This window comes from Pteropus alecto, unplaced genomic scaffold, assembly GCF_000325575.1.
Source record: "Pteropus alecto unplaced genomic scaffold, ASM32557v1 scaffold210, whole genome shotgun sequence".
Classification (NCBI taxonomy): domain Eukaryota; kingdom Metazoa; phylum Chordata; class Mammalia; order Chiroptera; family Pteropodidae; genus Pteropus; species Pteropus alecto.
Window position 1 is genome coordinate 2,554,622 of NW_006431288.1, and position 20,335 is coordinate 2,574,956.

At 35.3% G+C, this 20,335-nt stretch overlaps 1 protein-coding gene and 1 pseudogene across 9 annotated transcripts in view; one reads left to right on the top strand and one right to left on the bottom strand.

Annotated features, from left to right (window-relative positions):
- Positions 1 to 20,335, bottom strand: part of OPCML (opioid binding protein/cell adhesion molecule like) — a 478,631-nt gene that overhangs the window by 242,718 nt on the left and 215,578 nt on the right. The gene's annotated exons all lie outside the window — the stretch shown is intronic.
- LOC112470949 lies at positions 11,193 to 11,311 on the top strand (annotated as a pseudogene).

Consider the following 20,335-nt stretch of genomic DNA (forward strand, 5'->3'; position numbering starts at 1 on the left):
GCATCTAGAAGGTGTAGTTTAGTGATTTAATTTTTGCTACACCCAGAATATGACTGAATATGTACATGTGCTTCATGCCAATGTTCTATATACACATACACACATATAAATAATGTATACCTCTAGTTGTACCCCATCCCCCAATATATTTTGTTGTGTAGTTAAGTACATTCTGGATAAAATGGATGCTTAAACACTTCCATTTAACATTGTATGAAAGATTGTAGCCACAGCAATTATGCAAGAAAATTATATAAAAGGCATCCAGATTGAAAAGGAAGAAATAAAATGATCTCTCTGCAGATGACATAATCTTATATATAGAAAATTCTAAGAAAGCCCCTAAAAATCTATTAGAATGAATAAACAAGTTCAGTCAGATTTCAGAATATAACATAAATATAGAAAAATCAGTTGCATTTTTATACACTAGCAATAAAATAACTGAAAATAAAATTAATAAAACAATTCTATTTATGTTAGCACAATAAGGAATAAAATATGTTAAACTAAATTTGATAAAAGACGTATAAAACTTACACTCTAAAACCTAAAATGTTGTTGAAACAAAGTCCTAAATATATGGAAAGACATCCAATGTTCATAGATTGAAAGGTTGGATATTATTAAGATGGCATTATTCTCCAAATTGATCTACAGATTCAATTAAATCTCTTTCAAAATTATATCTACCTTCTTTTCAGAAATTAGCAAGCTGTTCCTTAAATTCATATGGAGATTCAAGAGATCTAAAATAGTCAAAAAATCTTAGAAAAAGGAGGAAAAAGAGAATTCTCTCTTCTCAATTTCAAAACTTACTGCAAAGCTATGATAATCAAGGCAGTGTAATACTGGCATAAAGATAAATGTTTAGATCAATGAAATAGAATTGAAAAGTCAGACATAAATTGCACACTATAGTCAATTGATTTTTGACAAGAATGTCAAGACAACTAAGTGGGGGAAAGAAGAGTTTTTCAGTAGTGATGGAACAACTGGATATCCATATGCATTGAATAAAACCCCATGTCATTCACAAAAATTAACTCAAAATGGATCAAAGGCCTAAATGTAAGAGTTTGAGTTATACAACTCTTAGAAGAAAACATAGGTGTAACCCTTTATCAGATGGATCATTGTTGAATATCTTCTATTTAGTAGGTTGTCACTTCGTTTGTTGAAGATTTCCTTTGCTGTGCAAAACCTTTTTAGATTAATACAGTCCATTTGTTATTTTTTCTTTTGTTTTGCCTTACCCAAGTGGATAAAGAAGATGTGGTACATATACACAATTGAATATTACTTGGCCATAAAACAGAATGAAATCTTGCCATTTACGGCAACTTGGGTGGACCTAGAGGTTATTATGATAAGTGAAATAAGTCAGGTAAAGAAAGAAAAATATCATATGATTTCACTTTATGTGTAATCTAAAAAACAAAACAAACATACGAACAAACAAGAGACAAACTCATGATACAGAGAATATTTTTATGGTTGCCAGATGAGATGGGGGTTAGGAGGATGGTTGAAAAAGGAGAAGGGATTAGGATATACAAATTGCTACTTATAAAATCAGTCGCAGGATATAAAGTACAGCATAGTCAGTACTATTGTAATGACTATGTGTGGTGTAAGAAGGGCATTAGATTTATCAGGGCGATCACTTTGTAAGTTATATAAATGTCTAATCACTACATTATGTATCTAAAACTAATATTATATGTCAACTGTAATTGAAAAAATGAAAAAAAAAAAGAAAAGATAGGTATAAAACTTTTTGACTTTGGATTAGGCAATGGTCTTTTAGACGCCAAAAGCACAAGCAACAAATAAAAAAGTAGGTAAATTGGACTTCATTAAAATTAAACAACAAAAAAAATATTTGTACTTCAAAGAACACAATCAAGAAAGTCAAAAGAAAATCCATAGCATATAAAAAATATTGCAAATCATGTATCTGCTAAGTGGCTTGTTTCCAGAATATATAAAGAACTCTGGGAACTCAACAAAAAAGACAGACGACCCAATTTTTAAAATGATTCGAATAGACATTTCTCCAAAAAAGATATATTAATAAGCAATAGGCCCATGAAAAGAAGCCGAACATCATTAGTCATCAGAGAAATGCAAATAAAAACCATAATGAGATGTCATTTTATACCCAATAGAGGATCTATAATTTAGAAAAAAAAGAAAAAGAAAAAGTAAATAGGAAGCATTGGTGAGCTTGTGGAACAATTGGAGTTCTCATGCATCTCTGGTGGGGATGTAAAATGAGGCAGCTGTTTTGGAAAATAGCATGGCAGTTCCCCAGAAGCTTAAACATAAATTAACATATGACCCAGCAACACCAATAGGCATATGCCCAAGGGAAATGAAAATGTCTGTCCACGTAGAAAGTGGCACATGAATGTTCACATAGCATCACTCATTATGGAGAAAAAGCGGAAACAACTTCAATTGAATGCATTATTTTTCAGTCATAAAAAAGAATGAAGTCCTGATACCTGCTCTCATATGGGTGAACTTTGAAAGCATTAGGCTAAGTGAGAGAAGCCAGTCTCAAAAGACCACCTATCATATGACTTAACTCATATAAAATGCTCAGAATAAGCAAATCTATAGAGACAGAAAACCATTTATTGGTTTCCTATGATTAGTAGGGAAGATTAGGTAAATTGAGATTGACTGCTAATAGATATGGTGTTAATCGGGGGAGGTAATGAAAATGTTCTGAAATTGTATACGTAGTTGCACAATTCTGCGAATATATATTTCAATAAAGCTATTATTTAAAAAGGAGGGGGGGGTCATATTTAAGCCATGAAGGAGGGTATTCTTGAAAGAAGTATCCTCATTGCTCTTTTAATGTGGTCTTTAGGTAACCAAAGTTTATGTTACTACTGTGAACTTCTGAGTCTCAGGTGATGTTTATCCCAAGAACTGTTTGGGGATGCAGGGGTGGGGGTAGGAGGTAATATGCACCCAAAGAAAGATTTCTTTTAGAAAATATAACACTAGAAACAACTTTATCTCAATTTCCTCTTCTTTTAATTTTTCTTTTCTTTTGTGAATTCAAAAGAAAACCCATATAAACCCATATGTATTTAGAAATGTGCTCGAGTCTATGAACTGCAATAGCTGTGGTAAATTTGGAGAGCTATGGACTATGCTGGGGGATCCCTGGAGCTGCACAGCCATGGTCAAACCGCCACTCAATGGACCCACCTCTTGCCCACCCGCTTAGGGCTGGGATCCAAATGCTCTACCACCAAGCTAATACCACCTTAATGTAGGCCTCTCTCATTAACCCACATCTTCTCAGGTAGCTTGTTTATTTTAGTAATGACCTTCTCTGGCCAATTATCTGTATTACCAAGTGTAAAGGACTGATACTAATAGGCAGAATTTCTTCCCAAATAGGAGAAAAATTAGCCCCTTGGCAAGGTGTTCAAAGATCTCTTACCATGTAGGCAGTGGCTCCCTTTACTCACATAAATATAGGCCTGACCCACCTCCCTCAGAACCAAAGAAGAAAAATTTCAGGTTCAGGAACCTTAAAGAGACAAGGGCCTTGGCTCTAAGTGCAGTCAAGTGAGAAGATGCATGGAGGAGGGACCTGGGGCAACAGCTGCCTTGCTACCATGGCTGTAATTGTAACGATTTTTCATTCTTAAATGCTAATTTTGAAGTTTTCTAAGGAATTATTTTACTTAGTGTCAACGATACAGATAACACTGTTGATAAGCTCTTTATATTCCAATAGCGAAACTGGTCAGTTTCTGCTCTGGGGCCTATTAGCCAGGCCCCCACTTGAATCACTCTGGCAGTGTATGCCTGGCTTCATTAATGGCATTGACAAGCTGCCCCCACCAGGAGGATTCTGCAGCAGACACTGTCTGCTTTTTCTTATACGCCACTCTGTTTCTTCCTTCTCCATGCCTAGTGGCCTCTGCTCTCAGGTAAGCATTGGCCCAGCCTGGCATTTGTGAAGGCAGAGCATCATCACAACTGCTGAGAACTTCCCCAGCTGCCAGGATTCCATCAGCTAGGAATGCCTGGCTGTCCTTCGGTTCTTCTCTGAGGGACAAGGCAACCAGAAGAGAGTGAGGCCAAATGATTCATGTTTTGATGCTGAAGGACTTGCCCTCCAAGTCTCATTTTTCTGGTAGTTCTTTCTATCTAAGCTGACAGAGTCACTAACAAAGAAGATGGCAAGACCCCAGGGTCTCACATTACCCAGAGGAAGGGGCTGCAAGTAGAAAGAACTCCAAAATACCTTTATGATCCATAGCATACCATCTTTTTTTTTTTTTTTTAACATTTGTAAGGTTAAAAAAAGAGGGCAGTCTCTTTAAAACACTTGCTAAGAAGTAGAATTTGAGCCACTTTTTTTTGTTTTTTTAACATTTGTAAGGTTAAAAAAAGAGGGCAGTCTCTTTAAAACACTTGCTAAGAAGTAGAATTTGAGTCAAGAGAAAGCAATCAGCTTTGGGATACTAATGAAGAACCTGCACATTGAGAAAGTGTGTTCAGAGCCAAGGTCTTACTATGCAATTGTGCTCACAGAGCCATAAAAAGGTATTAAGGAGGTAATTAACGTTTCCTCGAGAGAATAACCAGGAGGAGAAGTGAACTTTCTGGTCCAGGACCTATGTAAAGAACCTAAATCACCTATAAGTAAAAGTTGATCTCTCTCCAATAAGATCTCCTTCCCATTCTCAACATAGCAAATGCTAGATATTAATTTCTGTTCTATAAGCCCTTACAATGAGTGGACCTCAATCATTCTGTGCCCTAGAGGGCCTATTCTTCTGCATGGTGGGGGCCATTGACCTCTTCCTCTTTGCAGGGGCTACACCACCTTCACAAACATTCCCCATCAGACAGACTGGGAGCAGAGGCAAAATAGTGTCTTCAATGTCACACAGAGGAACTAAGCCTCAAACTCATGTATTCTGATTCTAGATATGTTATTCTTATTAGTTTAATACACAACTTAGATCTAAGTAGTTGAAGGAGTTTTTATTTACATTATGCTATGTTTAATTAGGTATTGAATGACTGATAAGAAAAAGTTGATAGGTATGGCATTTTCTTAAAAGAAAAAGTCTGTTGGTTTGATTTTTTTTCAAACTTAAGAGGGTTTACCTCTGTGAAAATAAAGCTTTCATAACCGGAAAACATAGGTCACTGAGAGTCACAAAACCTAGTGTCAAGTGCAAGACCTGCTAAGTACCACATGTATGACTTTGGATAAATTAAATAGCTTCATAGAACTTCAACTTCCTCATCTTTAAAAGTGTGATGACTCCATTTTGGACACATTGTGAGAATAAAAGTAGGAGTTTGTTAAAGAAGCTTATAAATCATAATTCGTGAATGCAATTTGTCCTTTACTATGGCTTGATATTCTTGGTATTTTCACTTCATCTTTAGGAAGCATATCACATCGTCTCCCAGAATGATATTAAACACATTTGTGCCAATTCATGGATCAGGTTAGCTAGCTGTCTCTGTGAAAATATGGAGCAGATCTCTGAGGAGTCTTGGACAAGTGACTTTGGGCAAGTCACACTGTTTGAAAAAATGGAACTGTATTATACCATATCTAAGATCCATCACAGCTTTATTAGCCAATGTTTCTAAGTACTATTTACAGGTACTTCATAATTTTGTCTCCCTGAGTTTTCCCTTTCTGAATGTTCCTCTTGAATGGTGTACTAGTACTAAACCTTTTTAATATTCTGTTATTATATTTCCATAAGATTTAGTTAAATAGCAAATAATATAATGCTGTTTATCACTATTTTTAAAAATCACTTTTGTAAATATGTGTTCAGCAGCTATAGAATGCAGAACAGAAAGCTATAACTGAGAGATTAAAAGTAAAGAACTTAGCATACCTGTCAGTGAATATGTAAATTAGTAGAGGAGATCAACTGTTTAATACTGATGATAATAAAAATTATTAGCTATTGTCATTGTTTAATCACTTAGAATGCATGCCAGAAACTGTATTCAGATCCTGTACATGCATTCTCTCAACATTTGTGAGATAGGTGGATTAATTCCCATTTTACACATTAGTAACATGAGTCTCAGACAGGTCAAATAGTGTTGCCCCAGGTCATATAGTTAGTAAGTGGTATACCTAGTTTGACTATAAAACTCATCCTTTTATTCCTAATTCATGTTACATCTCATGTCTTTAATATAAAGCAGGATATATTGACACACAAGAAGATAAAGCCATTTCCACATGAGACAAAGATATTAAATCTAAATTAAATTTATTTTTTGCCTTCTATGAACTGTAATTTATATTTTTCCACCTCAATGGAATTAAAAGTCCCTAGTCCTGTTATGAAAATAAAGATTATACTTATAAAGCCAGTGGAGTCATTAATTTAACAAATATGTCTTGAGTGCCTATTATGTGATAGACATGATCTATGTAGGCACAGAAAAACAGAGGTGAAGAATGAGAAAAAATCTTTGTTTTTGTGAAGATTTGCTGTTGGTGTGTATTTTATCAAAAACCAACCAACACACAGACAAATAAATAACTTTATGGTCACTCTCATAGGATGATGAATGTCTCTCCCGGGTTGATTTTCTTCACTTGAATTTCTCATTTGTCTTAAAGTTATAGGGGAAAAAAAATAACAGTTTGAGCTCAAAAGTTATACAGCTATTAGATGGAACTTTTAGATTAGTATTTTTGGCTTAGACTTGCTCAAAAAAAAAAAGAAAAAAAAAGAAATCATAATGAGGTTTCATTTTGCCCCACCATCTCCACACCGGTCATCTATTGCAATAGATGAGAACAAAATTTCTCTTCAGTTTTTGTGGTCATGGAAATGGCTTTTAAATACTTCTGAATGGCATCAGTCTTAGTTGAATTCAGAAATACATATAACATTTCCCCCCTTGCTTCTTTGACAGACTTTTAAAATTAGTCAACTTTGAGAGATTTGCTTTGGTTTTCTGAGTTCTTTGAAGATGAATCAGAAAGCTGCTTCATCAAATTTAAAGTCTAGACTTTAGTACTTTCTAACCTACATTTCCCCCAGTTCTATCATTTTTCATGACACACCCGGTCATGACATCCTGGTTTGGAGTCACTGCTCCCTGTGGTGTAAGTTTCTCTTAGACAAGCTGCAAGAAACTACAAAGAAGAAGACAAATGTTTCAAAATGAAATGTAGCAACCATCCTCTTTGAGAAGAAAACATTAATTACATTTTGAAAGAGTTATAATTGGATTTTACTTCTAGCTTTTTTTGATAGTTACTCTAGCTATGGAGTTAACATACTCCCAACATCTTTTATTCAGACAGTTTGAGAAAAGGAAGAAAGATTTATTTGTAATTATCAGAAATAAACACAGTTCCTGCAAAATAAACACAAAGGAGCAGAACCTGGCTTGGATCCCACCTCGTTAAAGATGCAAATTAGGAGCAGACCATTGAAATGGGAAGTTTCACTAATCCTTTCTCAACAATGTAAATCATTAAATTAGCCTGGGGTTCAATGACATCTGCAGCGTGTAACTGGGGTTTTATACAAGGGATCCCAAAAGGAGCAGCAACTTCCTTTGGGCCTCTATCATTGTTCTAGTTGGTATTTATTTTGAGACATGGGCATAAAGCATGTTCACTTAATGCCTATTTCCGCTTGCTGTCATTTTATTGTCTACCTAACCTATAGAGCTGTCCATTCCTTGATGCTGGGCCATCTGTGATCTCTCTCCAAACCTTCTGGTCTATTTCTGGTTGATCAGCATCAGACTGTCCTTCAGGTGCTGGTCCCAGGTTCCCTGAAGCAGATGTGTGTGGATTATCAATTTTAACTCAGACTATGCAACTAGCCTTTGGGGAACATAGCAATTTCAAATACAACACTGAATATGAAGACAGAAATAACAATGCCTTGCATTGGAAAATGGAATTTTCACAATGATCTTCTCTAGGTTTTCTCAGCCATGACTAACTAAATCAAGGGAGGTCTGATCTGTCTTCACCAAAAGAACTACTGAGGAAGATGGAGAAGAACACAGTGGGGTCTATCAAAACTAACTTATTGACTTGCAAATGATGCAAGCTGATGGATTTCATTGGCCAAAGAATTACCTCTCCAATCCTCAAATCCCTACGCCAAATGTGAAGATGTTCTAAAACACCAAACTATGCAAATGCTTTCAGTTTGTGGCCAGAACGTGGATTCTCTAGAACAAAAGTGGAGATTCCTCTTACTATTCCAATTCCTTTGCTAGTGTAAACACTTCAATAGGAGCATCTTTGTTCCTATGCTCCGGTCTCCCATAAGCTGTCCATTTATCCCAAATTTCTAAAACTGTTAAAAGTTTATGTTTGTGTCACTATGTATTTTGTTTTCTCATAGTAATGTTTTAGATGTCCTAATCTAGACACATTACTCATAAGTCCATCAGTAATATTTCCTTCCCAGTCAATACTCATTTTCAGAGGGAAACACTCCTTGAAGGAGATCAGCCAAAAAGGCGGTTGTGCAGATAATCAGATGATTTGCTGACTGCTCTGCAGGAAAACAGATAGCCATTCTGAATATTTGTAGTATTTTTAATACTACTCAGTTACTCCCCAAGATACTTCTCACTAGTAGAAGCCTATATTTCATTTTCAACAGTCATACAAATATTGTAGGTTCATTGGGCAGAAATTATAACAATTTCTATTTTAAATAGAATCTACTACAAATGTAGGCACATGATAAAAACTAATTAATAAGAAGAATGGCAATGCTCTTAGAAAATTATTTTACTGTCTCATATGTATCACCATTAGGAATTTTTCTTTCTCACTGTGAGACCAAATTTTACTTCATTTGGCTTCATCCCATTAAGGTTAATTTTGCCATACTAAGCATGGACTTCATTTCCCAATCTATGTAGTTCTTATAAACTGCTCTGCCTTAAGCTACATACATAGATTTTTTTTTTTTTTTTTTTTTTTTTTTTACATCTAGATAGCAAGAAGTGTTGTAGCATTGATTTGTGATTTGAGATCTCTGACACAAATTCTATGTTCTTTAACAAAACTTAAACTACAGCCTTTCTTCAGCACAGAAAACTATTATTTTTTTTTAATTTCTCTCTTTTCTATTCTTTCCTTTTTAATCTCTCAAATACTCAGGGAATTAAAAGCCGAACTCATATTTAAATGAGTTTCTCCCATCTTAATCTCACCATTTAATGTCATATCATAGTGTTTTCCATCTGAAAGCAACTCTCCTGTTTGTCACAAAATCAACTCCCAAATTGAAGTACTAAGTACCAAGTATTTAGCAAGTGATTTGGTTCTTGTAATATCTTCAATCTAATTTACATCAGTCACATTCTTTTGCATGCAACCGCTTCCATTCTCTCTGAAAAGCAGAGGGCTAGACTTTTTTAAGTTAAATGTTTGATATAAAACAGATATTCTACTAATTTGCTTTGCAAATTGAGCTCTCTGTGATTTAATGTGATTTAATGTGTAATGCATTCTAAGAGACTTTAAAAATCTATAGATAACTTGCTGTGCCATTCACACAAAGACACTTAACCATTCTGGTTTTCATTTTTCCTAGCTTGGAAATGGTAATTCTACAACCTATTTCTTTAGTAGAGAGAAAGTTTGTAAGGATTCTTAAAAAAGAAATTTGAAAATGTTGTCCCGTGGGGATAAAGAACATATATAATAATTATTATTATTGATTTTCTGTTGAGCAATCATACGATTTTTTCCCCATTACTTTTGTCAAAAGCTAAACTTAAAATAATCCTCCAGTATACAACATAAACTTTCTACAAAGAAGAAACAACATAAACTTTCTACACAGAAAAAAAGTGAATGGATAAGCATACTTTTCTTTGCTCATTTTCTTCGATCAGGCAGTAAATGATGAAATGAGAGAACGAGACCACTGAACTGGTGGCTGCGATATAGTCCTGACTTTACCAAAAACTAGATGTGCATCCTCGGGAATTAAAGAGCTTTTCTGGGCCTCACTTATCCCATCTGAAATATCAGGGTATTAGATGCAAGAATCGCCAAGACCTTTTGAAATAGTAGCTATAATTTAGAATTTGTCTTTATAACCTCTTTCAAGGAACAATACTATATTTAATGCAGCTTGAAAATAATGGTATCACTATTTTAGATGGATTTGGTACTGGATAACCTTATATTAAGTTGAAACAGACTTCATTTTTAGCACATGAACATATTGTCTAATAGATTTGAATTGTAAAAAAAGAGATCCTTTTTGTCTATCTGAGAAACAATGTATTAGTAAAATGAGTTCCCTGTTCTTTGTACTCCTGAGCTGTCTCATGGATTATATGTGACACGCAATAAATCCTAACACCGCTTTTTCACTCTTAAAGTAGGTCTCCATAATTATTTTTAATACATGTTTTGGTCTATTTTCAGAATATACAAGGAAAGCACTCAATAAAGTCATTTAAATTTTGAAGGGTAATTTGACTGTTACATTAGGATTTTCACTGGATTATGTAGTGAGGTCTCCTCACTAGGAATAAGCCCCTCCATTTTTCCTTATTGATTTGAAATAATAGTTTATAAAGAGCCAAGACAGTTCAAATTCTGTGGTCAACAGCAATGCTTTTGCTTGTTTGTTTGTTTGTTTTATTTTTCCAGAAGGGTAGGGCAAAGACTCTCTGCATACTGACACAATTGTGATTCAAGAACCCTTCCCAGCTAAGGTATTGAAAGAGAAAATACATGTGACCATCCTTATTCATTGGTTCAAATGTAGACTTGGAGTCAGGGATGGCTCAGGAGAAAACTTCCTTAGCTATATTTTTGACTGAGATGGTGAATTTCAATAATAATAATAATAATAATAATAATAATAATAATAATATTTAACAACCAGATTCTGAAGGGCAGTAAGGAGGTGCCATGGGTCACGAAAAGCAGAATTGCATAGAATTCAAGAACACAGTCAATGGAGTTAGTACACCTGAATTCACAGCCAGCTTGGTCATTTACTTCCTTTTGAGATCTTGTGTGAGTTGCTGAACCTTAAAAGAAATTCTATCTCATGAGATAAGTTACATAAAATGTATCAATGGATTGGGTCATTTTCCTTTTGCCAAGCTAACTTTATAAAGTTAAGAGAGAATAAAATGTGCGGAATTTGGTCTATGGCCATGCCACCTTGAACATGCCTGATCTTGTCTAATCTCAGAAGCTAAGCAGGGTCAGGCCTGGTTAGTACTTGGATGGGAAACCACCTAGGAATACCAGATGCTGTAGGTGTAAAAAAGAAAATGTGCAAAATATCTTCAGTTAACATATGCAGGGAAAAAAGTTATGGGAGTGTTCATATCTAATGCTGAGAAAAAATGACATTTGACAGGTATATAGACAGAAGCAGAATATCAAACAAATTTCATTGACCCTATATGAGACAAACAACGAATCACACTGGCCCAGGCCTCAGTATATCAATCAAAATGTAGGGTTCAACTTCACTTAAGCCTGTGGTCCTCAAACTTCAGTGTGTATGAGAATCATCTGGAGGGTCTATTAAAAGATCACTGGGTTCCACTCCCAGAGTTTCTGGATCAATAGGACTGGAGTGGGGCCAAAGGACTAGCATTTCTAACAAGTTTCCAGGTAATGCTGATGCTGCTGGCATAAGAAGCACATTTTGAGGACCCGTGGTTTAGACAATACATTGAAATCTCCCAGTGTCTATTAGTGTAATAACATCAGTATAGGAGGATGTTAGAGGAAAGTTCAGAGGAAGCTCTTTGCTTGGAATAATTGGCTTACTTCTTCCTCTTTGAACATCAGTGTTTAAGGCTGAAAGGAGGAAAATGTAGTAGTTGGTGTGCCAAGCCATTCTTTTATCCTTCTACTGAAAATGCATGGATCTCTTCAATGATTCAATGAAATATTATGGGTGCATGCATGTTTGATTTTGTGTGTGTGTGTGTGTGTGTGTGTGTGTGTGTGTGTGTGTGTGTGTGTGTGATTCTGGGTTAGAGCACAGATGAAGAGAGACCAGGGCCATAGCATTGGCAGATCGATAGTCTAGCTTCACTTCAAGCCTAACCAACAGAATTTTGGACTATGATGTAAGACTTAGCTGGAAAGCAACTGTTAGTTTAAAACAAAATGTCCTAGGAAATTATAAGACCTCCACGTAGAAAATTGTATGTGTATTAGGATAACATGGGAAAGAGGCATTACAGAACCTTTAAGTTTGATTCATTCTCTCGTCGGAGCACTAATAAGATCAAACATTTACATAGGGCTCACTAAGTGGCAGACACTGAACTACGCATGCCTCATAACAACCTTGAGATATATCTTATCCGAATCCCCACTTAAATAGAAAGAAACTGAGGCACAGATAATTTTTTTACAGTTAAGATCATTTTATATGTTAGATGATGTATACTTGATGAAAAACATTTAAATATATGAAATACAAATGAATAAATAAATAATAGACCAGCATGCATTCAATGGCAAGAAGATATTTCACTCATGGATAAATACCTCCTGGTTTTCCCTTCTCCAGCCAGAACTGCTAGTGAGCCTGCTGGGACAATTTAAAACTAGGTGGAAGTCCTTGTGAAAATGGTCTGTTGGTTTTCAGAGGATTCTCCAAGTTCTCTTTGCATTGTGTCTACCTCTGCATTATTTCTCCTAGCAACTAACTCCATTTCCTTTCCCAGCAGGATGGGTTCTAAATTGTCACAGAGCTTACATAAAGTGCATCTTTAAAATGTAGGATAACAGTTATTGAACATCTCCTCACATGTCTGGTGGCTGGCCCAGCCATTCCAATGACAACACCTGGTGCATTCTCATGGGGCATTTCAAGCATTTGTGCCAATAATTTATATTTTTTATCTTGTTATCAAATCAGAGGCTGTTACATGGAGAATAAAGGCCCATGCCCATCCAGTGTCATTACCAAGTCTAATGAACATCTGATTATTTTCACGATTTAAATGTTCATCTACTCAGTATGAGAAGGAAAAAAAAAAATTAAACCAATTCCTTCTTTTCTCCCAGAGATCCATTTTTGTTTTTGTGACCAGCCTAGGGTGCTATTTCAGAGTGGGCTGAGGAATCTAAGCTCCAGTTGACAGTATTGATAGATTTGAAGGTGTTGATTAAGGGACATGATATGGCAAAATATCCTCCTGCTTGCAACCTAGTGTTTGCAGAATCATAAGCTTGCAGAACACGTGCTTCAATCAGCTGGCTGTGTAAGAATTCAATCAGTGTTAATCTAACACAATGTAGCACCTGCTCCCCAACTGATTTCTAGTGTTCTTCAATCAAAAGCAGCAGAAGAAAAGCATCATTTATTGCAAGCAATGTTAGCAGACCTGAAAATTCAAGAACCTGAAGTTCAATAGGAAGATCAAGTTCGCCTTTTGCTCCTCTTTCTTGTTGAGATGCTATAGAAAGAGTAAGCTGTTGTTCACAAAGAATGTAGAAGAAGCTTTGGCATGTCCAGCAATACATTTACTCCCTATAAAATGAGTTTAGCAATTAAGTGCTTGTAATTAACATTCATTGCTATTCTGCTCTTGCATTTATAGGATCAGCCATATTTTTGGGGCTTGGCTGGTTTTCCTCTAAGCTACAGCATAGAGCACAAAGGACAGATGAAACTAGTAAGCTGTATTAAAAAGGGCTCGACCATGTTACCCTCCTATTCAGGCTCAGACTGAGAGCCAGCTGGCCTCTTTACTGGAAAATTAATAAACTATCCACCCAAAGGAGGTACTTTCAGTGCCATAGGAAAGAAACCACAGAAACATAATCGCCCTTACATTTTAAGCTTCCTGAAGGCAAGGACTAGTAAGTCTTGTTCACGACTTCATCTTGGATGGTTAGAATGGATCCTGGCTCATAATAGGTGCTCCATAAGTGTTTACTGAATGGATAATTAAACAAAGCAGACATCTCCAACATTTACGTGCAAAGATGTCTTCTATTACACGAGTTCATACCAAATTTTTTAAAAAAATTCTATTAATTATTGATTTGAAGTTGACCATGGATCAACTTTCTTCTTTGAGTTTAAAGGTCCCATCAAATGGAAATAATATATTTTCCTAAAGCAAACACTTATTAACAATGTATTCTGCCCTTTGCAATTTAAACCCTTAACTTGATAGTGCAATTCATAATATTTGACTTCAGATAGAAAATCTGTGACTCTTATGAGTAATGGAGAATTTGGTATCACTGAAGAATGTCTTCTGTCCCCAGCTCTTTGCCTAGAAGGATTATTTTATAGCAGGTTGAATTCTTGACTAATTATCTTCAAAACAGCTGGACTACTGGATAAACTCTATCTTAATGCACAGTACAAGAGCAAATAAAGATAATTAAACTTTGATTTCAGACCAGGCTGGCAAAGTGAGTGGGGAGACTGTTAAAAATAGAAGGCAGGAGGAGATAGCATAAGAATAGTTACCCCTTAAAATCCATCATCAGAACCAAGAAAAGTATAACTTATTGCTAATATTCTGCAACTTATTTCGATAAATTTTTATTTTAATCCAATTATTTAGTTTGCTTTGAGGAACACCTAATCAATTCCTCTGGGTCTCTAAATGGTTTAAAACAAATTATTAAAACAAAACAAAACAAAACAAAACTTGATTTCATCAGAAATATGCAGCTAACAGAATTAGCACCTAAACTTCCTGTGGGCAAAAGTAACAACATCTTCCAAACATAGAATATATACAAAAAGGAAAACTTAGCTGAAAGATAATAAAACCATATTCATGGGAAGTGTCATGAAGCATTCTTGCCAAATGCAAAATCTGTAAATTACCTGGGTAAGCAATCAGCTTCAAATTATAATTGCCAATTTGAGAAAATTTCACCAACAATTAAGAAAAATCAAATAACCCATTTGAGAAAGTAGAGTGGTGACAGGACACCACCTTTTCCTTCTTGTTAAGGCTTACTACAATTTGTTTTTATTTTCCTTTAGAAATTAAGATTCCATTCTCTTTTATTGGGCTAGAAATAATCAAGGGCCTGCAGAGAGGGAGGCAGACACATCTGAAGAGTCGTCTCTGAGTTATTTAGTTCCAGCATGAAAATAGGAGTCATATGAGTCTGTATGGAAATTGTCTTGACCCAATAATAAGAATCTTAAACTTTAACAGCAAAGCCTATATGACGCATTATCCTAGCCTATCATACCAGATTAGTTCCACAAATTAAACTACAAACTAGACTCACTTGTAGAATGCTTGCAAGAGTTTGTTCCTACATTTGAATTTGTTCCAAGAACTTCCCACAGCTCTGTCACTTGTAGTAATGGACCTTGGTGAGATCATTTAAACTCTTTGGAGTTCAAATTCCCTCTCCAATAAAACAAGGTTCCTTTCAAGTTTTAAAATTTATTTATTTTTCTATAAATATTTAATGAGTACCTGTTATGTGCCAGATAGGGTGCTAAGTAAAGAAGATATAAAATTAAGCAAAACCTATATGCTAGATACTGATAATAGTTTTCCAATATCCTTTCTTCCTTTCTTCCTTACTAAAAGAATCCCAGTGTTGCTCAAAGTGGCTTTCCTAGGCTTTCTTTTCTAGTCAGAGATGATAATGTGACTCAATTCTGTCCAATGAGAAATAGATAGAAGTTGGCCAAGGAATATTGGCATTTTTACTGATTTTATCTGAATTTTATAGAAATTTTACTTTTCAGATCCAAATGCTGCCATTCTCTCCTTCCTTCCTTATTTTTGTTCTGGTCTGGAGTGAAAATAAAGGTTGGATTTGGAGCAGGCATCTTGAGATCAGGAAATGATGAGTTAGAATAAAAACCATAGACTATAGGTGACATAGAGAAAAAAAAGACAATATCTGAGATATTAGTAACATAAAAAAGCCTCTTCCTAGCTTTGTAAAGTACACCTTTATAATCCTTTATTGAGAAGAATTAACTCCTATTTGGTTTGGCCACATTATTCAGGTTTTGTTACTAGCAGGCAAATACAACCTCAGCTGAGGCAATGTGTCTTTTCTCTGACATGCTGACAGGATTACAGCTACATATACAAATCAACTAAGATGAAATGTGGTAAAAGTTATGAAAAATATAGAGAAAAACAATAATTGAAAGAGATTGAAAAAGAGAGAGACAGAAAAATAGATTGTTCTTTGGAAGCACAGCACCTTGGCACTTTGCCTGTCCTTTCTGGGTGTGGTAGATAAGAAAATTTTTCTGAAATATGCTATGTGATCCATAAAGGATGAATACTGCTAATGTGGTGAAGAAGAGGGAAGTAAACATATGGTGTGTTCTAGGCAAAAAAAAAAAAAAAAAAAAAAGCTATAATCAAAAGTGAAATGGCATGAGTATAACTATGAAATCATGCAGTTCAAAATATGCCATGGATGATGGACTGGGGAAAGGAAGAGGTAAGTGAATTTGAACTGATAAGAGCTTATATAACACACTAAAAAGTGTGGGCTTTATTTTGCAGGACATAGTGAGATACTAAAGGATTTTCATTAGAGGACTGAATAACTTCATTAGTAGTGTTACATGGGAAAAAGTACTTGGCAAGTTTGTGTGCACAGTATATTTAATTAATGACACATAAAATGAGGGAAATCTATTTCTTGGGCAAGCTAGGAAAACCTAAACCAGGAGCTTCTGGATTGAGGTGATCTCACTAAGTACACGCATTGGCTACTTCTCCTTCCTGACACTTCATTAAGATGATAGTAAAGGGGGAAAAAAAATGAAAGGAATAATCACAAAATATCAAAGAGAATAGGGGAGGAATCATAAACAGATCAAGAATTTCAATAAACTTCTGAAAGCGTAGAGAAAGATGAGCATACAGTAGAAGTAGCCACATCATACATGGGTGCTCTAGCAAGGATATGAGCTTGTTGAGCTAAATTCCAGAGTGGCTCAAGATTGAAGTTATGGAAGGCAGGAAGTGGGACTGAAAACAGAGGAATAAACTGTTCACCCACAAAGCAATTATTGTTCCCCAAGCCTTTCCTTTATATCCTCACACATATGGAATACAGACAGCCCAGACAAATGGTTTCTCTCCAAATAATAATAATAATAATAATAATAATAACAACAACAATAATAATAAACATAGTACTAAGAAGTTTGTCATATTCTGGCATTTGGGAATACCTAACACTAAAGGTCAGTTCCATATCTGTAATAACAAATGTGCGACCTGCTGGTAAATAAATTTAATCACATACAGCACCTAGAACTTTCAATTCATGGGTGAAACCCAACGTGAAAAGAGATTTACATTTCCAATGGCAGAGAAAACTCACAGAAAACTGCAGTATCAGTCCAGTTCTTCATAAATACGTATGTCCAGTTAAGTATAAGAGGGAAAAAAGTCGAACACATTGTATATTCCTTGCTAGAGGCCATCACGTGATCCTATTCCAAGTCTTTCTCTCACCCTAAACAAAAGTGGATGTAAAAGCAGTAGTAGTTAAGAGCGACAGTCCCAGAAGTCTCGGTTCTCTTCCCCTGTGCCAGGCACAGGTGTCCCTTCCTGCATTTTAGAGTGATTTTTTTCATGCTACTCCCTCACCTTCTCCCTAGGTGTTAAAAATGGTATCTTCTGAAGAAAATAAGAGAGTTGTACTTGAAGAGGCCAGCAGAAGTCGACTTGCTAATTAAGAGGTAAAAGATATAAATATAATATAGCAAAATTCCATTATACAAGCTCCTCATGACATGCCCTGGAAGCCCCCACTTTAATTCTGCATAGCTTTAGCACTGCTCCTCCCTCCCAGAGTCCTCTGAATGAAGTGCACAATTTTGGGGTGCCTGACCATGGTATACTGGCAGTGTATTCATGCAACTGAATGAGTTCATCTAATTAGGGGTTTATTTGTTTGAGTTGTACATGAATATACCAAATTACATTATCAGATCATAGTCTGCTTCTGATTTATTCCTTCTTTGTTCTTCAAGGCTTTGTACATCTAAGCAATTAACCTCTCAAAGAGCTGGAGAACACATAATTATCCTCATTTGTCTAAACGTCGCCAAGATGGCCGCCTTTCAATTAACCTTCTGGGGATGGAAGAAAGTTGGAGTGATATAGTGATCATTTTTAACCTTACTGTATGCTTTTTTAATGTAATTTAATTGAAATAGCCAGATGATAAAATAGTCAGATACTGTTTCCACAGGTAAAAGGATCAAACGGGTTTTGAGGGAGAGATGACTGGAAAGTTGACAGAGCTAATGGAACAGATGATGCATTGCATCAGAGAGAACTTAGTCACAGCAATCTATGGAACTGTATCAATGATCTTCAGAGCCAAGGCCCACTGGAATCCCAGAACCAGATGGCAACAAACACATATGCTCTAGCCTTTCATTAGCTCCAGCTGACTGTGGGAGACCAAAGAATAAATGATATTATTGCTCAAGAAGAGAAATTAAGAGGATGAAAGAAGCTAACTGTTATTGAATACCTAGTATCTGCCAGCATTCTGCTAGGCACTTTAGGTACAAGATCTCACATAACAAATTTGTACATGAATATATCAAATGATATCTCCCTAGTCACTCCGAACTGATGAGAACAAAAATAGGGCACACAGACGAGGACTTCTTGTATAGCTACATTATTGCTTTATTCAGGGATATGGCTGAGAAATAGTTTAAAGGGATATTGTTTTAATCAATATGCAGAATTGTTTAACAAAGCGAGATTAATTGCCCTAATAAAGCCATCTGTAACATTTCTTATATGTCATTTCCTAATATATACTATAAGTGTGTATGTATCTTTCAAATCTGATATGTACAAACATATTGCACACTAAATAATGATGATTCAAATCGTATTCAATTCTGAGTAGTGCTTTCAAAGAGAAACATTAATAAATACTCATGTTTCTTGAAATCATGTTATAGAAGGAATCATAAAATAACTAGAGATGTTGAACCTGAACTTCATCTTAGGGCAGGTATGACAGGTCTCTTCAAATAGAAGAAGGGCTGTCATGTAACAGAGAAAGAAGACTTAATTCAGAAGAAATAAGCAAAGCCAATAGATAGAATTTCAAGGATGACAGAAACTGCCAATTTATATTTAGCCAAAATTTAACTATTGAGATGTACCATGTTGGAATGTGCTCTTATTTTGAGGCACTATTATTTATAGTGTGCTTCTGTGACGGTGAATATTAAAGTGGGAGCTAAATGAACTTTTATGCAAGAAATACTGAAAAACAGATTTCTATGCTGAATGGGTAGACTGAAGAACTTCTCCAGTTCCTTCTGACTCTTGTTATATGACCTTCAGTCCTCATGATCACAAAGGCTAATAATTTCACTTAGAGAAATTAACATTTTGTTTTCCTGAACACACCACCTTTCTACTCTCTGTAGTCCAAAACCCCTAAATAGAGTGGGATTACTGTAGTTGCACAGCAGTATCAAGAAAAATTTAAAAAATCTTAAAAATCATAGCACTTCCATATGTACAGATTTTTCTATGTAGGATATAATTTGGGATGCTAAAATAATCATTGTTATTTTCTTATACTGAGCTGCAATCAAAGGACAACATTAACTGTTAACTAAAGAATGAAAATCAGACACAGTAGGTAATGGAGGTAAAAGTCACCTAGATCTCTCTTTCTCATTAGTGTTATTGGGGTACAATTGATTTACCCAGACTCCAACAATAGAAAGGGTCAGAGAAGATAAATATATTTTTTGCTCCTTGGGAAACATTGAAAGTTCATTAATTGGAAAATAAAGCGAAACTAGAAAATTTTCTCAGTGAGTTTGAATAAGGCAGCTCCAGATAGCTCTAAAAATTAGACACAATAGTAATACTTTTTCTTACACAAACAATATGGTAACCAATATCACAATATATTTTAAAAAGTAAAGAAGATAACACTTTAACACAACAATATTTTTTCCTGAATGTTCATTCCATATTGAGCATATTTTAATGAAATGGCCATCTGTCCTTTGACTTGAGTTTCTTATTTTTAGCCTCATGGGTCATATAGTTTTACTTTTCTTCAAATAAAAATGGTAGGTGTTTAGGAAACATAAAGGGAAACTCACTAGTTGTCACTTCCTTCTCTAGAATTTTCTGGCAAGCTGTGCTCTAACCTCCTGCAGTGATATTCATCAATAATGCACAGCTGATAACCCCTTGTCTCTACCTGCATTTGTGGAGCACCTTTCACTTGTCTGATGGAAACAGGTCAGCAGCCAGTGTGGTTTGTGAAAAAGGGTAAAGCCTTTCCAGC